The sequence below is a fragment of the Pithys albifrons genome, chromosome 4, assembly GCF_047495875.1.
Source record: "Pithys albifrons albifrons isolate INPA30051 chromosome 4, PitAlb_v1, whole genome shotgun sequence".
NCBI lineage: Eukaryota > Metazoa > Chordata > Aves > Passeriformes > Thamnophilidae > Pithys > Pithys albifrons.
The window spans coordinates 11,648,540-11,656,302 of record NC_092461.1 but is presented as its reverse complement, the minus strand read 5'-3'; positions in this window follow the sequence as shown (position 1 = coordinate 11,656,302).

Below are 7,763 nucleotides of genomic sequence, written 5' to 3'. Positions count from 1 at the left end.
CTTTTTTCCCCACTGGTTTATATAAAGTAGGGGTTTTCAGGAAAGTAGAATCACACTGTTTAAGAGAACCACTAATCTTTAATCATCATTAGATTATTTTCACAAATTTCTGCTTTGCAAATCATCACAATAACATGGACAGGATAAGGGAAGAGCAACTGATATCATCTACACTGTCCTGCACAGCATCCTTGTCTCTAAACTGGAGAGACATGAATTTGATAGAAGGACCACTTAGTGGATGGGAAATTGGCTGGATGGTCACACTCAGAGTGTTGCAGTCAATGGCTTGATGCCCAAGTGGAGACCAGTGAGGAGGGACTTTCCTCAGGGGTCGGTACTGGAACCAGCACTGTTTAACATCTTTGTCAGTGACATACACAGTGTGATTGAGGGCACCCTCAGCCACTTTGCCAATGACACCAAGCTGTGTGGTGTGATGGATACACTGGAGGGAAGGGGTGCCATCCAGAGGGACCTGGACAGTCTTGAGTGCTGGGCCTGTGTGTACCTCATGAAGATTTACAAGGCAAAGTGAAAGGTGCTGTACCCTGGTTGAGCACAAATACCATCTGGGGGGGGAATGGATTGAAAACAGCCCTAAGGAGAAGGAGTTGGTGGTATTGATTGACAAGAAGCTCAACATGGTCCAACTGTGTGCTTGCAGCCCAGAAATCTGACTGCATCCTGGGATGCAGACAGGATGTGGATCTGTTGGAGCAAATCCAGGTCAGTAGGCTGGAGCTCCTCTCCTTTGAAGACAGGCTGAAAGAGTTGGGGATGTTCAGCCTGGAGAGGAGAAAGCTTTGAGAAGACCTTATAGCACCTTCCTGTACCTGAAGGGGGTCTACAAGAGAGCTGGAGAGGGACTTTCACAAGGGCATGTAGTGACAGGACAAGGGGGAATAGCTTCAAACTGAAAGAAGGCAGGTTTAGATCAGATACTGGGAAAAAATCCATTACTGTGAGAGTAGTGAGGCAGTGGAACAGGTTGCTTAGGGAAGTTGTGGATGCCCCATCCCTGGAAGTGTTCAAAGCTAGATTGGAAGGGGCTCTGAGCAACCCAGTCCAGGAGAAGGTGTCCCAGTCCATGGCAGTTGGGTTAGAACTACATGACCTTTGAGGTCTCTTCCAACCCAAACCATCCTATGGTTCTGTGACTTCACCTTCATAATTAAAAGGAGTACAAGTACTTTATTTAGCTAAACATTAAAAATATGGCCCTATTGAAAAAGGTTTTCAGATGCCTAAAGTGTGAAGATTTTTTCCCAACATACTTGTCCTAAGTATACATTTAGACCAAGACAATGATCAGGATGAGATGTGGTATTTTTACCACGTGCATGGTAGCAAAGAACACAGCAACTTTTTTTTCCCGGTTCTAGATGCTACACTCAGAATCTTGTTTACAGGCAAAATTACTGAACACATCTTAAACTGCAATAAATAAACCCAAAAATTTTAGGACAGATGGGATCCACCTCAATAAGCAGGGCAAAGGTATCTTTGCTGCCAGATGGCTGACTTGGGAAGAAGGGATTCAAACTAAGAGTGACAATGGAGGGACAGAGTTACCAGCAGTCCTGTGAGAGTGGGACGGAGAGGCATGATAAGCAAAGGGCATGGGATGATGTGTCAGAAAGCACAAAATCTGCAAAACAGGACTTAAATAGGGGTACCTCTGGAATTTGCATTCAACCAAGGCAACATCATTGGAAAAATCCAGGCCCTTGGGTTTCTCAGGATTCTAAGTTGAGTCTCCAAAGTCCATGCACATAGTACAGGGAATAAACATGATGGTTTAGAGATCTATGTGCAGCTGTGGGGCTTGTTGTAATCTACTTATAGTCATGGAGACACGGTGGGATGGCCTACAGGCCATTCCTGTTGCCAGCAAGATGACAGAGGTGATTGTCCCCTCTGCTTAGCCCTGGTGAGGTCACACATGGAGCACCGTGTCCAGTTTTGGGCTCCCCAGCACAAAAGTGATATGACCATAATGGAGAAAGTCTAATGAAGAGCCACAAGGACAATCAAGAGAGTGGAGCATCTCTCTTATGAGGAAAGGCTGGGAGTCATGGGACTGTTCAACCTGCAGAGGAGAAGGCTCAGAGGGAGAACTTACCAATGTGCATGTGAATCTCTGAAGGGAGAGTGAAAATAGAGGGAGCCAGGCTCAGTGGTGCCCAGAGACAAGACCAGAGACAAGGGGCACAAAATGAAACATAGGAGGTTCCCCACGGACATCAAGAAACATTTGTGACCTGATTAAGCACTGTCACAGGTTGTGCAGAGAGGTTGCTGAGTCTCTGTCCTTGGAGAAATTCAGAAACCATCCAGACAGAGAGCTGAGCAGCCTACTCCAGCCTGCTCCTGCATCAATATCAGGGTCAGACCAGACCCCTTCCCAGATCCTTTCCCAGGTCCCTTCCCACCTCAACCATCTGTGCCTCTGACATTGTTAATATAATGGAATCTTTAACAGTCTGAATCAAGGATCACCATTATTCTTCACGTAATTAATGCAGAAAAAGAATGAAAAGTAAAGTAGCTAAAGTACTAACATACAGGAAAAGATCCAGTAATAGCAATACTACCATTAAAATTTAACACATACAGACATTTCTTAGCTTCTAACCACTTTCTGATGTTATGCTCACCTTTCTACTCTTCCTCTGTGTGGTTTCACTCTGGTATTGGCCGTGGGGATGAGGTCTTACAGCAAGTTCTCAACCTCTGCAGTCCTTTACTGGAAGGAACACTGTATTTAAGCTGATTGTTTATTCTTCCTCTAACCTAATATACATTTGATTTGAATTTAGGACATTTTAAATGTTTTAAACAAAATCCAGGACATAAAAAAATGAAAATAAGATATTAAGTGTAACTAAGATATGAATTAAAACTAAGATGTGTTCAGGGGAAAACAAAAATCTTATGTTAAGATGAAATGTCCAAATAATAGAGGTGTCAGAACAGAAGTTCCTGTTCTCATGAGGTTTAACAGGTGCAGTTCTCATCAGCTGTCAGTGGAAAAAAGTCAGTCAAGGCCACTGTATAAGACCTCAATATGATGGCTACAATTGCTGGCAGGATGATCTATTTATCTTTGTGTGTAGAAAGTATATTTCTGACGAACACCAAACTTAATTTCGAAAGTGACAAGCCTCTGTGTTACAAGGAGGCAGCTTTATTTGCCAACACAGAACAGCAGTGTCACAAAGATCTTTGAAAGATATTTCTCTTCCATCTTCAAATCTCCTTTATCTGATAGCTCAGCTGCCATTATGTTACTTAGAGAAAATTAAGGTACCAACTATCTTAAAAATAGAAGATATTTAAAATAATTAGGAGATCTAATTATACTCAAAAGTAGAATAAAACCCAAAGCATTTTCAAATTATCTTTAAAACCTTCTGTTGGTAAATTATTTTTAAAAAAATTTTTTAAATCATACCATTTAGTCTTAAGACTGAAGGGACTTTAAAAAATAAAAACTTTCAAAGAAAAATTTCAAATAAAAATGCCAGTTTTTATGTCTTATGTTTCACTTTTCAGTTTACAGAATGGAATTATTTTTCTTCAAGAATAATTTTCTATGAGATATTCATCTGTCAAAGAACTTTATAGCTAAGGACAGTATATGACCACTTTAGTCTGGCATCAGATTTTAGCATTCTTTGCTCTTAGCCAAGTATGTCCCTTTCTACTTCATCTGTGTATTTTTGGAAAACAATTTCCAAATGTCAGGCTGTTTTCATGCAATTTTGTGAACCGTTCTCTTTTCAAAATACAGTAAACTATGCCTTCTATATTGCCTCTCCTCCCATTATCAAATGTGATTTTTCTTCTTCTGATCACTTTCTAGCAGAGACCTCTGAAATGCCTGTTCAGGTGAAGGCAGCAGAGGTTAAAACTGAAACCTGCTCACACGTAGTGAGACTTCTAATTAAAGGAGCAGGGGAAAGAAAAGCTGGCATTTAAGAACCACAAAAAGGAAACACACAATGCCAGCAGGACAGAAAGTGTGTTTATGCTAAGTGTGACTGTTACAGGATAGCTACCACCCACAGTTCTGAGACAGGAATAAACACATCACCCATGTGCTTGACTCTTTTACCAAATTGAAAATACAGTTAGTTATAGATCGTAAAAATATGGTGTGGGCGAAATAAGCTTTGAACAACAACATGATTCACATGTTGCAAGTCTGACTTTTTTTTCCATTGTTTTTGTTTTAGGAAGAGGTGTTTGGCACACAAACACACCCAATAATGCTTTGCACAAAACTACTCAAGGAAAAAGAGACCTTCTTCCACAACTTAGACAAACATGTGGCTTCTGACTCAGCATCAAGGATTGTTCAACACTGTTACAAGACTTCACACAGATCATGACAAGGCTTATAACTAGAGGTAGTTCTTATTTAACAACTATCTGCAATGTATTGATAACCACAGGATTGGGAGGAGCTGAAAGAGGCCAGGAAGCAGAGAAGTCTGGTTATATCCACGTGGAGCGTTCCATCTAATGGTGTGTTCATCACTCCTAAAGGTCTTTGTCAAAACAGACTGCACCAGAAAACTTAAAAATAAAAGGTTTTCACCTAATACCTCTTGAAACAACAAGATTTCATTGTTCAAAGGTTTAACTGCAGATAAAAGAAGGAAATACCAGTCACCAAAATAGTTCTATGCTTTGGCCAGATAAATCATGTAGTCCCTAATATATATTTGGATAAATAAGAGTGCATATTCAGAGAGATGCACAGTATATTTTCTGATTTCCTAGAGGTTGTACCACATATCCTCTTACTGAACAACTTATATCCTGCAGATGCTGCTTCCCACCACACCTGCTGTCTGTTCTGCTGTGCTGCATCAGCTACTCTGAACAATGCTGATGGTCACACCTCCATTCTAAACAGACACAGAGTTCAGTTCTGCTGCCTTCTTAACTGCAGGAACACTAGCCTAGTGGGAGGGAGAATCGCATTCCCACACAAGCCAATAAACAACTGTGGGGTTAGAAAATGTCTGTCTTTAGCAGTTCTACTCTGTTCATTTTTGTTGACACTATCCAGGAGTGTCTAAATAGTTTTGCCTGTCCATCAAGACTCCCACTAACTGTAATTGCTGTGGCTGTTGTTAGCAAATAAGCTTAATTGTTCATTCTCTTTTTTTCTCATTTTGCTGCTGAGATGCACTGAGCTTCACTTTGTTCATGGGTTAAAACCAAACAACTGTAAAAGCTTTGTTTATACTTTGATGATACAAATTCTTTCTGCTGGATGCATTGTTTGCTTCCTAAAAAAATAAACTCTAAAGATTACTTAGAAATAGTAATTAATGCCGTGTCAGTATTTTCCATCTGGCTTTTTGGGTCCATTTACTATGGCCTTTATCTACAAACTACTTTATCATTATTTTCTTCCTTGCTTAATACACAAATTAGGAAGTTCTAATTCACTCTCCATCTGTTTTATCCCTACCTGACATACAGTCTTGTAATACCTGAACACTAATTACCTGAACACTGACTCTATTCTGAACACCCTGTCACTATGTTTCATTGCTTCAGTAACCAGCTGAACAGTGAAGAAAATACACTAATCTCCTGCAGTCCTGAGTTTCACTCCCCTTACCGACTCCACCTCTCACCTGATTATGTTCTTCTTCCAGCTCCCAGTGACTGGCTCAGTGTCTCTCTGTGTTCTTATAAGCTGTAAAGCCAATTTCTATACCATTTTAGTCCTTTCAACCATTTTACTCAGACACTGTTGAATTATTTTAAGCTTTCCATATAACAGAACCTAAGGAGAACAACCTGGGTAGGAAACTGTAGTAGCTAATCAAAGCTGAGCAAATATAAATCATTTAAGGCAAGAGCCAACACTGTGAACACTGAGTGGTTCAACAAGAATTTCTCCTCAGCACACACACAGCACATCCCTCAAGTCTTCCATAAATCTAGTCAGCTCTCAAATGGAAAAATAAATCCATTGTCATTCCCTTTCAGCATTTTCTTTTTATCAGTTTAACATGCTTCAAGTTTCCACTTGTGTTTAGGTGATAGGACTAAATTAACAGAACTGAAACAAGCCTAAGATACAGAATTTCACCTGCTTAGTGTGGTGCTCTCTGTGATACTGTGATCCTGCTACTCTGGTATAAATTGGATGCTAATACACTAACAGTGTCAGTCACTCCCTAAGACATCAAACCTGTAAGGATAAGCTAATGTTTTCATACTGTTGCCTAGCCAAACCAGCTGAAAACACTTCTGTTTTCACCAACCTTGAAGAGTATGTATAGACTTCTACTTGGGCTTCAGTGTTTTTCTTCTAACTGCCTTGCTCAGCTGGAGCAGCCACAAAGCACTGATCTTCTTCAATGACTCTGTAAAAACATTTTCTTTGATGTAGCTGTTACACAAAAACACCAACAAAAGAAAAACCTGCAGACTGGATGGTTTGCAAAGAGGAAGTCAAAGAAGGAAAAATATTTTTGTGCACCTTACTTTTCCATCAGTCAGGATAATGCATGAATTGTTACACTCTACAGCAATACAGAGAGAAGACGTATTTATCTTTCTCTTCCAAAACTGAAGGTAATCTCAAACTTTTTAAAAATTAAACAGCCTTTTAAAGTGATATATGTAACAATCAATCAAACAAAACTAGTAGGATGTAGTTTCAAAAGAAAAAAAAAGCTAAAGATAAATTTCTGAATGTTAGTTGTAAGAGAAACGAGGAGAAGCAGCTCTTAGATTTTGAATTTTCCAAAATTCAAGCATGGTAGTTATTTGAAGTTCTGCTTCTTGCACGAGAACAAAACAAGACAAACAACAAAAACCAGATGACATACTTAACAATCACATTTGCTAACTAGGGCAACAAAATGCTAGTTTTCCAGACTTACATTCTTCTCTGGCCAGCTTCTACATTTTCCTGACTATTGCCCAAAAAATGCACCAGTATGTATCAACCAGTTACACCTGCAGTGGCAAAGACAGAGGTAAGGAAAATGCCCAGACTAGAAGTGAGGACTTACAAGAATAGTTAAGGGTATACTTTAAAACAATTTTCATAGCTGGTAATAAATCAGGAAAGAAAAAAATCTTGGTTGAATTTTTGACACATGGGTGAACTTGCAAAAAGTAGGGAAAAGCCACATTTTTAATTTAAAACTGAGTGCATTTAATAAGGTGTGACCAATATGCAATTACAGAGAGTCTATGCAGGTTTATTAAGTCCTTCCACAGATCAAGGCTATGTGCTGATTACAGAGCTGCTGCCCTGTTACTGAGGGATTTTCTCTTTTTTTCCTGTAGAAGTGCTACAAATATCAGCAGAGAGGGCACTGAATGAACCAGTTCCTGGCTACAGCAGCAGCTGCAGAGTACAGGGATTGTTTCAAGCAAAGTTTATGTTGACAGAGTTGACTTGTCAAAAAACATTTGAATTTTTGCATTGTGGTTTTGTTGTTACTAGCCCTGATGTTAGCATATATAAAAAGTGATTTTACAAGAACTTGCTTGCACTAATGAAGAAACTGGTGTTTTTTTGGCTCCAAGAAAGCATAAACAACAGAGAAATGGAAAAAACAAGTAAGATTAACAGAAGGTTCTTTTAACACAGACACATTTAACTTTCCTGAAGCCTTATAATCCAGTGCAGATGTTCATTTGCCTCATTCTTGGCAGCTGTGTTAGACGAACATCCTCTCCTCAGTAACATTTTCTCAGGGATTTATTGTCCCCTT